This window comes from Equus caballus, chromosome X (genome assembly GCF_041296265.1).
Source record: "Equus caballus isolate H_3958 breed thoroughbred chromosome X, TB-T2T, whole genome shotgun sequence".
In the NCBI taxonomy this organism is placed as follows: domain Eukaryota; kingdom Metazoa; phylum Chordata; class Mammalia; order Perissodactyla; family Equidae; genus Equus; species Equus caballus.
Genome location: NC_091715.1, coordinates 75,538,112 through 75,550,773, shown reverse-complemented (window position 1 = coordinate 75,550,773; position 12,662 = coordinate 75,538,112). Strand labels below are relative to the sequence as shown.

Below are 12,662 nucleotides of genomic sequence, written 5' to 3'. Positions count from 1 at the left end.
GAATATTTCTCAATAACTTCTGGACTAAAAAGTAATTTTTGGCTATGGAGCACCATCTAGAGGAAACATGAGAAAACAAGTCCTTAAGTAAGAATGGAGTGAAATAAAAATCAAATTAAAAACAATCAAATAAAAAAACCCTAAGGAACTAACACCTTTAGGATTATATATAACTTTGAAGTTCTACTATCATCCAAATACCAATTATTTTTTACTTAAACAGTGAAGTCTTAATAACGTCATATATGATATCTTATTTATGATTTCTATTTCTTTCAGAGGAACTTTCTACAACGCAGATATTTTTAGAAGGTCAGAGCTTAAAAAGACCTTAGAAATCATATGGACTACTCCCCTTCCTTTTACAAATGAGGAACTTAACTGTATCACAAGTAAACGTACGTTACTTTTGCCTAGACAAAAGATCAACAACACCACTGAGACCTCTGTAATCTTACTGAAGTGTTTATCAGAGTGACTATATCTTTATCTTTCCAATACCATTGATTTATTTGCGTGTAATGAAGATCAATCTCTTTCCTCTTTTAGTTTAGAAACCTACTTGTTATCAGAAACTGATAGGTTTTTGGTAGGTTGTATCATTAAAAAGCATGAAAACTGAGATGGTGGGGCATAAAAGAGAGAAAATTGAGAATAAAAGTAAGAACAGGAATTTTCAATCCTCCACTCTCTGCTGGTAGTAAAATTTACTCTATAACTCATTCCTACTGGTGAAATTACTGAGATGAAAGAAAGGTCAGTCAGTATAATTAGTAGCAAATTCACTGATTATGCTGTCAGAGTTCTGAATTTGAAACCCCTTTACACCACAAACTGCATAAATTTAGACAAATTATTTAAGTGTACTGAACCTCAGATTCCTCATCTGTAAATGTAATACCAACTTCTCAGTGTTGTTATACGAATTAAAGTGAGTAATACATGCAGAAAACACTTACAATGCATAGCTGGTAAATATTACTTTTTAATTGAAAGACAAGTAATGCCAAAGAATGAAGTAAATTTCACATTCATTTCTAAAAATATGAAGATTTCTTGATATAAAGATACCCTGTAGAAAAAGTGGCTGTGACTTGTGTGTGGGGAATCCTCAGATTTGCTAAAATGTAAACGTAGGGGTCTTCTTTTGAACGTTAGGGTAGAGGTCATGAGGGTTATCTTCAGCATACAACTGTGTACCATGAATCTCAGAATAGGATTGCAGAGTCTCTAAACCAGGGTGATTTTTCTCCCCAGGGGACATGTGGCAATATCCGGAGACATGTTTGGCTGTCACAACTGGGGTGGGGGGATGCTACAGACATCTAGTGGAAAGATGCCAGAGATGCTGTTAAACATTCTACAATGCACAGGACAGTCTCTACCTAACTCCACCTGACTTTGTTGTGTGTACACAACAAAGAATTATCTTGCCCAAAATGTCAATAATGCTAAGGTTGAGAAACCCTGGATTAATATAATGAAGTTAGAGTTTCTCAGAAATTAATAGATGAATATATGTTTAATTGATAAATGTTTAAAGCATTTGCTGTGATAATCACGTGAAAAATAAAAGTATTAAAGTATTAAATAAAATAAAATTAAATAAAAATATTAAAGTCTGTAAAGTATTAAAAACTCAGAATATATTATGCTTTAGATAAATGTCCCATTTTCTAGAAAATGTGTCCATACCACCTAGGAATATTTTTAAGAACGTTGTTTGGCTTAAGCCCTTCTCTCATTCGTCTGGAATTTTTTTTCGTCTCTGTTATTCTGCACTGAAATATATTGATCACAAAACTTTAGATCACAACCCCTGACCTCAGGGAGCTTACAGTGTAGCTGAAAGGGTAAGACATGCATTCAGAAAACCTTATTATATTACGAGCTGCACGAGGGCATGAGTCCTGTCTATCTTGTTCACTCCTGGGGCTCTTGTGCTAAGCACAGCTCCTAGCAATAGAAAGTTCTCAATAAATATTTTAAATACCTAAATAAAACAATCAACGAACAAGGTACAACAGTATGTGGTCGAGAGAAATGCTTAACTAAAAGTCTAGAATTGAGAGAAGGGAAAAAATAAGTATAATTACAGTATTGAAAACAGGTCAGGAAAATTTTTTTAAAGAGATAGATGTTAAATAAAATATAAAATTGGATTGCTAAAGAGAATGAGAGTGGGTGCTTCAGAGTGGAAACAATATAGTCAAGGCAAATGAATAGCATTGATCATGATTGTAGAAAATTGGCATAAAAGGATACGATTTCTGTAGAGGAACAGAAAAACAAAAGGTTAGAATTGAGAAGGTGAATTTTAAGGAAGAGAAAGATGTTGAAATGTGTTTTTTTTCCTTACTTGTACATAGTGAGTTCGAGGTTGGCAGAACATCACAGGAAAAATGTCTAGGAAGCACACAATTTTAATATCTGGCTCCTGCTTAACTTTAATCGCTCTTCCCTCAAACTCTACCGTCTGGCTAATTGATCTGCAATTCTGTGGTTTCAACTAATTGAAGTTCCTCAAAAACACTATGCTTTCTATGACATCTAGGCTTTTGCACATATCATTCCCTCTGCCTGAAACTGTCTCTCCAACCACTTCCTCCGCTTCAAGGCCCCTTCACTTAGTTAACTCTTACTCATCCTTCAGGTCTCTGATTACCTATCACATCCTCTAGGAAGTCCTCCCTGACCTCCTCCAATATTAGGATAGCTGTCCTTCTTTTATGCTATTGTAGTACTCTCTACTTCAACTGCAGCACTGATCACACTGTAGAGTAATATTCCGTTTACTTGTTAGTGTTCAACACCAGTCAATAAGCCTGTTGTGTGCAGGAAATGTGCCTTGTTCACTTTTGGGTTTTTTTCTCTTTTTTTTTTTTTGTTTGAGAAACATTAGCCCTGAGCTAACATCTGCCACAAATCCTCCTCTTTTTGCTGAGGAAGACTGGCCCTAAGCTGACATCTGTGCCCATCTTCCTCTATTTTATGTGGAACACCTGCCACAGCATGGCCTGACAAGCGATGTGCATGTCCGCACCTGGGACCCGAACTGGCGAATCCCAGGCTGCTGAAGCAGAAAGTGTGAACTTAATCACTGTGCCACCGGGCAAGCCCTGCCTTGCTCATTTTTGTATTTCCAGTATTTACCACTGCCTGGCACATAGTAGGCACTCAGTAACTATTTGTAAGATAAAAGAACAAATGATATAGAATTAAAGTTAAGAGATATGCGAGGACTACAAACATGGATTGGAAGTAATTAGATAAGAGATGGTAGCTGAAGCCATGAGAATATGAGTTATTTCAAGAAGAGAAATAGGGGCTTGCCCGATCAAACAATGGACAGAAGATATGAATAGACATTTTTCCAAAGAAGATACACAGATGGCCAGCAGGCACATGAAAAAATGTTTGATATCCCTAATTATTATGGAAATGCAAATCAAAACTACAATGAGATATCACCTCACATCCATCAGAATGGCTATTATTAAAAAGATAAGAAATAACAAGCATTGGAGAGGATGTGGAGAAAAGGGAACTCTAATACAGTGCTGGTGGGAATACAAACTGGTGCAGCCACTATGGAAAACAGTATGGAGATTTCTCAAAAAATTAAAAATAGAAATACTATATGATCCAAATATTCCCCTACCAAGTATTTACCCAAAGAACATGAAATCAACAATTCAGAGAGATTTATGCATCCCTATGTTCATCACAGCATTATTCACAGTAGCCAAGATGTGGAACCAACCCAAGTGCCCATCAACTGATGAATGGATAAAGATGTAGTATATATAAAAAGACAAAATCGTGCATTTGTGACAACATGGATGGGCCTTGAGGGTATTATGTTAAGCAAAATAAGTCAGACAGAGAAAGACAAATACTGTATGATTTCACTCATATGTGGAAGATAAACAAACCCATAGATAAAGAGAACAGATTAGTGCTTAGCAGAGGAGGAGGGAGTGAGGGGAGGGCCAAAGGGATAAAGGGGCATGCACGTGTGGTGATAGATGAAAACTAGACTATTGATGGTGAACCCGATGCAGTCTATACAGAAACTGAAACATAATAATGAAAATTTACACAATGCTATAAGCAATACGACCTCAATAAAGAAAAGAACACTGTGTTAAGAAGAAGAAGAGGTAAGGAGACTTTTAAAGAATATAAGAATATCAGAAATAAGGAATAGCTATTATACTACTCCTGGGGCTGAGATAGAGAGCCCAAGGAAGAGCATCCCCACCCGCCTCCTGCCCAGGGCTGAGGTCCGGACCTTACTGGAGTAGACACTATCATGACAGAGAAGTCACTCTGATATCAGGCTGGGGGAACTTGCTAGAAATTTGCTCTTTAAAGCTTGCCAGAAAACTATCCTCTAGGCTACTAGAAAAGCTGATCATATGGAGGCTTCATCTAGAAAATGCCCAAGGAGCAGGTGTGAGAGCTGAGCGCTGGACAAGCCATCTGTGTTGCAGGAGCTAGGTACTTGCAAAGATGCTTGTGCTACAGGATCCAAGCACTGAAGAAGCTGTCCGTGCTGCAGAAACCAGGCACTGGGGAAGCCACATGCACTACGGGAGCCTGCAAACGAAATCTCCAGTGAGGAAGACTGGAGAGAAGCTGATGTCCTCGTGTGAGAACCATATTTTGTTGGGCTGATAAACAGGGTTAGAATAAAGTGGAATTTGTCTACGGGGATCACGGGCTCCACAAAGCACCCTAGAAGAAAGAAAAAGAGAAAATGTAGGAGAATTAAGAGCCAAATAGAGTATGGTAGGGATGTGTGGGATGAGTATTTGTATCTTAAAGGACGTAATAGAAATGAGAGACTTACATCTTCACTGAATGGATATTGAAAACTGAAATGCAGGAAGTAATGGGACAGAAGTAAAGATTATAGTCACAGAATTTTATAGCAAGAAGGAGTACAATCATTATATAGGTTTTTAAAAAAGGCTTAAATAAATTATGTGATTTGCCTAAGGTCACATAGTTAATGAAGGAGTCAGAATTAGAATAAAATTTTTCTGGCTCTCACATCATTGATTATTCTTTCTACTGCATCATGCCGGAAAGAGCTATTCTGAGAGAAATAAAACTACTAGTGAATACATCAGAATTCCAAAGGACAAAATGTACTTTGATGTTAGCTTAGGTGGAAAGAAAGTTTAATCAGACTAAGAAATTCACATTAGACGTTTTTGGAGTGAGTTTTTGTTTGTGAAGCACTTTAGAGAAAGAGTAGGTATTTGGGGACTAGGTAATTTAATTTCTGCTATACTGTTTAAAAATGTGAAACAATAAACTGAATGAGCTATACGGACTTTGATGCATCTATAAGTTAATTACAGTAAAATTTTCATTTTAATCAGAAAGCTAGGGGAATGAGGATTTACGGCTCATAGCACCTGATTAGTCAGAATTCCCCAATATTTACTGTGGAAAATTTGTCTTACATAAGTAAATAAGAATGCTGAAATCAACAATATTTATTTGAAGACTAAAAATTCTGTAGTAGTGTCTTGGATTATGACTGTGTTTAGTGGGATATCATTCTACAGACTCATACTACATACAGAGATTGGATTATATATGTGCTGACTCTCAGATATTCCCTAAATGTAAAACAAAATTCTTCTTTAACATTTTTTTGCTAAAAGTAGAATTTCATATAAATATGTTTTTTTTATAATGAGGGTTCTCATTTGGATATGAATGTGACTTTAGTATGACTTGTTATGTTTGTATTTATAGACAATCAATTAATAGTTAAATAAGTGGACAATTTTTAAATTTAAATTAAGGGAGAAATCCTTAAATTGTGACTATTACATTTTTGAATGATGCTATATAATTTGTCCCCAAGTAAACAAAAAAACGAGTCAAAATTCAAAAAAGAAAATCTCTACTCCAGAGATGGAAAGCTGGCAGTCACAGTCCAGATCCAGCTTTCAGATGCTGTGGGGCTTTGCGTTTGTTTTGTTTTATTTTGATGTGCCTATATAGGGTTTTAAAACAATTAGAATTAGATGGCAACATTTAAAACCTGAGAAATTTAGCATAAAATTATGGATTTATGGCTTCTTGGAAAGTCAGGTCTGGCCACACTGTGTCTACATTCCCACTTTACAACAGTCAGCTGGCACTGAGTTGTGGCAGCCTCATTAAATGGGGTATGAACTGTTTTGTTTGTCACAGTCTCCATCACTTCTTTTGGAGTTATAGCCTCCATCAATTATATAATCATTTGAGTTTACAACCCTTGCAACAGACCAATCTTACTTAAGAATACAGGTGCAAAAATCCTATTTCAACAGTATATTCAAATAATAATATACCATCTACAAATAAGGTTTAATCAAAGAATGGAAAGGTTGTTTGATATTAGTAAATCTATTAGTACAATACATCATATCTATATTATTCTTATAGTTTCATGTTCCAGAAAGATTTTTATTTGGCTCAAAAGAGTATATAAAATACAGCTGATAAGATAAATGAAGAGTGAGTAGGAAAAAAAAAGTAAAATATGGAATATAAAATGGCACCAACATGATCATCTTAATAGGTACTAAGAAGGTATTTAATAAAAAAAACAAAATCCATTCCCATAGTTTAAAAAAAAAAAAAAAAAAAACCTCTTAGAAAACGAAGAATAGGGGTTGGCACCAGGGTCAAGTGGTTAAGTTTGTGTGCTCCACTTCAGCGGCCCAGGGCTTCACCAGTTGGGATCCTGGGAGTGAACCTAGCACTGGTCATTGGGCCATGCTGAGGGGGTGTCCCACATAGTACAACCAGAAGGACCTACAGCTAGAGTATACAACTATGTACTGGCGGGGCTTTGGGGAGAAGAAGAAGAAAAAGAAAAGTTTGGCAACAGATGTTAGCTCAGGTGCCAATCTTAAAAAATAAACAAAAGTTCTTAAAAAAAAAAAAAGAAAATGAAGAATAAGTATACTTTTTTTAATCTGACAAAGAAAATCAATCTTAAATCAATAGTCAATATTGTACTGAATACTAGATGTACTCCCATTAAGACAATGAATTTTAACAAGTGATAACCATTATAATGGTTATAACCATTGTTATTAAACATAGTTTAGAAAGTTCTAACCAATGTGATAAGACAGGAAATAGGAAGAAGTATAAAGATTGAAAAGAAGATTAAATCACTATTAATAGATGAATTAACTCTCTACCTAAAACCTACTAATTGGAAAATTATTACAATACCAATAATAATGAATAACATTTTCCTAGTGCTTACCATGTGCCAGTTACTGTTCTAAGTACTTTACACCTCATCTCATTTAGTCCTCAGAACAATTCTATAAGATAGATACTATTATTATGCCAAATGCACAGATGAAGGCATTGAGGATCAGAGACTAAATAACTTGGTTCTAGATCACATAATAAGTATCTGAGCTTAGATTCAGACACAGCTTGATTCAAGATAGTTTGACTCTATAGCAAATGCTATTCATTTCTACACTATACTGCATCAGAATTAATAAAGAGGTTAGAATTTAAAATATATATATATATATTTTATATACATATATATATATATTTTTTTAAAGATTTTATTTTTTCCTTTTTCTCCCCAAAGCCCCCCGGTACATAGTTGTATATTCTTCGTTGTGGGTCCTTCTAGTTGTGGTATGTGGGACGCTGCCTCAGCGTGGTTTGATGAGCAGTGCCATGTCCGCGCCCAGGATTCGAACCAACGAAACACTGGGCCGCCTGCAGCAGAGTGCGCGAACTTAACCACTCGGCCACGGGGCCAGCCCCCTATATACATATATATTTTATATATGTATATAGGAGCCAGCCCAGTGGTGTAGTGGTTAAGTCCGCACACTCTGCTTCAGCAACCTGGGGTTCACAGGTTTGGATCCCGGGTGCAGACCTACACATCGCTTATCAAGCCATCCTGTGGCAGCATCCCACATACAAATGGAGGAAGACTGGCACAGATGTTAGCTCAGTGACAATCTTCCTCAAGCAAAAGGAGGAAGATTGGCAGCAGATGTTAGCTTGGGGCCAATCTTCCTCACCAAGAAAAAAAAAAATATATATATATATAGGCACTGCACTACTAGGCAGTCCTCGGATCTGTCTCTAGCTTCAACAGACCAGAGGACTCCCCACTTCCAGCCTCCAACAGTCTTGAAACACTCTCCAACCTTCTTCCCAGCCGCAGCCTCTGGAACAATCTTCTCAGCCATCTCCTGCTTTCCGGAGCAGCTAACACCATTTTTTTGTGGTTAGCTCCATGTCACTGACCAACAATGAGTTCCCAGATTTTCCAGAAGTATGCCACCAAGGTCAAAGCTGCTGTCATCTGACTGGCCAACCTGCACCTACTGCCTTCCTATACCTACCTCTCTCTGGACTTCTGTTTTGATGGTGAAGATGTGGTTGGGGGAGAGCATGGACCAATTCTTCCACGAGTTAGTGGAGAAGCATGAGAGCCCGAAGTGTCTCTTAAAGCTACAAAGCCAGTGTGGTGGCCAAGCCCTCTTCCAGGATGTGAAGAAGCCATCCCAACATGAGTGACGTTGTACCCTGGATGTCCAGGAGGCTGCCGTGGCCTGGAGAAGAACCTGAAGCAGGCCCTGCTGGATCAGCATATCCTGGGTTCTTAAACCCCACAGACCCTCATCTCTGTGACTTCCTGGAAGACTACTTCCTAAAAGGAGGTGAAACTCATCAAGAAGATGCACCACCACCTGATCAACCTCCACAGTCTGGTCAGTCCCAAGCCTGTCTAATTGAGAACCTCTTGGAAAAACTCACCTTCAAGCAAGACAACTAGAAGCCTCCCAAGCCCAGTAGCCTGTGATACCCACCCCGCTACAGCCACCACCTAATTCTCCTGAACTAGGTTCTGCCAGCGCCTCTTCCTCCAGCATAACACAGCTTATTAACCACCCCAGAACCCTCTCTCAGGTCATGGCCAAGTGGAAATTGTAAACCTTTTTGCTACCAAAAGTAAATAAACACGTACATGCATATAGTTAGATGTAGACATAGATATAGATATAGAAATAGACATAGCTATAGATATAGATTTGTGATAGAAAAACATAAATACAGATAGGCTGGATGAAAGATATATATTTTATTTTTTTAATTATTTTATGGAGGTCACATTGGTTTATAACGTTGTATAAATTTTGGGTGCACATCATTATATTTCAGCTTCTGTAAGGCTGCATCATGTTCACCACCAAAGTCTAGTTTCCATCTAGTCAACATACATATGAGCCCCTTTACCCTTTTTGCCCTCCCCCCCGTTCCCCTCTGATAACCACCAATCTATTCTCCTTATCTATGTGTTTGTTTATCTTTCACATATGAGTGAAATAATATGGTATTTGCCTTTCTCTGATTTATTTCTCTTAGCATAATACCCTCAAGATCCACCCATGTTGTTGCAAATAGCACAATTTCCTCTTTTTTCTGCCTGAGTAGTATTCCACACATATATATACTTTAAGGAGATTTTCTAGTTTCCAGCAATAGCCAATTAAACCAATATAAAGTGTGTGTGGTGGGGGGAAGAGGGGAAGAAGTCTTTCACAATGAAAGAAAATAAAATACTTAATCAAGAGAACCCTGATATTTAATAGCTTTGTGGCCTTGGATAAGCCATTAAACCTCTTGGAGTCTTCATTTCCTTGTCCCTAAAATGGGGATGATAAACCTCTACTTTGCAGGGTTCTTGTGAGTACTACTGATAATACATATGTAGATCTAGCCCAATGCTTAACACATAATAAGTATAAAACAAAATGTACTATTTATCTGGATTCCAGAGAAATTAAGATTATAGAGCGAATAAGTTAACAGAGACTATGTAGAATCTTTATAAAGGAAACTTTACTAAGATGTATGAATGTGTAATAGTGTGAGTCAAGAAAAATGACATACATAACACAACAATTGCAGTCAATATCCCAAAGTAAAATTTGTGAGTAAAGAGGGAAAGTGTGACAGAATTTTTTGAAGTTCCTCTGAAAAAATAAATAGGAGATATTAGCTAAAAAATGGAAAACAGAAAAAATGATGTGTGTGCAGGCTAGTTTAGTATAACTAATACAATTAGGTTATATTTTAATATAATCTAAAACAACTAAATCAATTTGATATTGGCAGAAGAATGAAAAGATTAATGGAATAGAACATATAGCAAAGAAATACACTTTATTATAACATTTTAATAGATGATAAAGGCAATAAGATACAATTGTGAAAGTAAAGATATTCAATAAATAATGCTAGAACGACTGGTCAGCTATTTTGTAAACAGTCCTCTCACATCAAACAAAATGAGTTCCAGTTGAAAAAAAGGTAGTTACATGAAAAAAATCAAATTATAAAAAAAAATAAAACTAGTGGAAAAGAAAGGTTGATTATGCAATCTCAAGATGAAGGATTAATTTCTAAGTTTAAGAACAATGGGAAATAAATCATGAAAGAAAAGAAATGGATAAATTTGACTTTTAAACTGTTCATCTTGGGGGCCGGCCGGTGGCGCAGCGTTTAAGTTCGCAAGTTCCTCTTCGGAGGCCCAGGGTTCGCTGGTTCAGGATCCCGGGTGTGGACCTATGCACCGCTCGGCAAGCCATGCTGTGGTAGGCATCCCACATATAAAGTAGAGAAAGATGGGCACAGATGTTAGCTCAGGGCCAGTCTTCCTCAGCAAAAAGAGGAGGATTGGTAGCAGATGTTAGCTCAGGAGCTAATCTTCCTCAAAAGAATAAATAAATAAAAAACAAACTGTCCACCCTTAAAAACAACATAAATCAATTTTAAAAAAGAACAAAATTGGAAAAGACTTGCAGCAAATATGACAAAAAATGGTTATATTCTTAGTATATAGGTAGTTCACACAAATTGATAAGAAAAATAGCAAAGATCTAGTAGATAAAGGGGTGAAGGACATAGGTGATTCAGACAATTCACAGAAGATGAAATATAAATGGCTAATAAATAAGTAACAAATGTTTAATTTCATTAAACCAAAGAATTTCAACTAAAAATAAACAGTAACAATTTCAATTAACAAATTAGCAATATACATATATATATATATATATATATATATATATATATATACACACACACATAAGGGTTTGGTGATACAGGCACTTTTATGCACTGCTGGAAGAAATATTAAAATTAGTGGGAGTAGGGGTGGCCCAGTGGCATGGTGGTGAAGTTCATGCACTCCACTTCCACGGCCCAGGGTTAGTGGGCTCAGATCCTGGATGCAGACCTACACACGGCTCATCAAGCCACCCATGCTGTGGCAGCATCCCACATGCAAAATAGAGGAAGATTGGCATAGATGTTAGCTCAGGGACAATCTTCCTCAAGCGAAAAAGGGGAAGATTGGCAACAGATGGTAGCTCAGGGCCAATCTTCCTCACACACGCAGAAAAAATTATTGGGAGTATAAATTAGTGCGTTTCTGAAAAGTAATTTAACATTATTTTTGGAGGGTCTTTAAAAATGTTCATACTTTTTCACCCAGAAATTCCAGTTTTATGAATCTATCCTAAGGACATAATCCTAATTGTGCACAAAGATGTTTAATGCTGCTTTAGTTACGATGATGAAGAGGGAGAGAGAAACCAAATATAGAGTATTAAGGGAATTGTTAAAGTAGTTATTATACACCCAAACAATGTAATTCTACACAGCTATTAAGATATTTAACAAATAGCTTTTAATACATGAGTAAACATTTATGTTACAATTTTAAGTGAAAAAAAGCAGAAATGAGCCATTTTTGGATATGAATATGGCAAAATGTCAGGTTGGAAAGAAATATGGCAAAATATTAAAAGCGGTGATTCTGAATGGTGGAATTTATCTGTTTTCCAAATAGTTTTGAAATATTTTTTCACATTAAAAGAGCAAACAGGCTTACTGTTAAAAAATATTTTGAACAGTTCAGAATATTAAAATAGAAGAGGAAAAGTTTCCTTTCTACTCCACATCCTGCTACTTCTCAGAAGTTCTTACTGTAAGGTTTCCTGTGTATCCTTCTAAACATTTTAAATACATATACAAAATATATATTATTTTATAATAACAAATAAAACAAAAATGTTATCATGCAAATATTTGTTCCTAAAATTGAGGGTAAAAAAGATCCATCCCTTATCATAAATTTATATTAAAAACTATGATACTTTTATTTATATTTTCAAGTAAACTTGTATCCACAATATTATCTTTATGAAAGACTTTGGTATACCCTTGTTTTATTCTACATGCTTAGGAGATTACTTTATTGAACAGATTAGCATTGGTCATCGTTGTACAGCAGTTTACAATCTATATTTCTACTGTCTCAGAGTACAGTATTTAATTCCTTTCAGAGTCATACCAGTTACTACTGACAAAAGTGAAAATGTATGTGTTGAATTAATTTTGTATAGTCAGTGAAACTTTTTTTGTCTGCGTTCTGCCAATATTAATAATTATACGTGTGATTTTGAGCACTCAAGAATTTTGGCCTCATTTTCTTTATCTGTAAACCTATAAGGGGTCTGGATTAAATGATTTCCACTGTTACTTCTAGCTTTATATTTCCTTGATTTAATGAATCAAAAAATAGCACC

At 36.1% G+C, this 12,662-nt stretch overlaps 1 pseudogene; it reads left to right on the top strand.

The window, feature by feature from the left end:
* The first annotated feature begins 8,315 nt into the window (after positions 1-8,315).
* On the top strand, positions 8,316-8,842 carry LOC102149847 (ferritin light chain 1 pseudogene; annotated as a pseudogene).
* Positions 8,843-12,662: the final 3,820 nt, after the last annotated feature.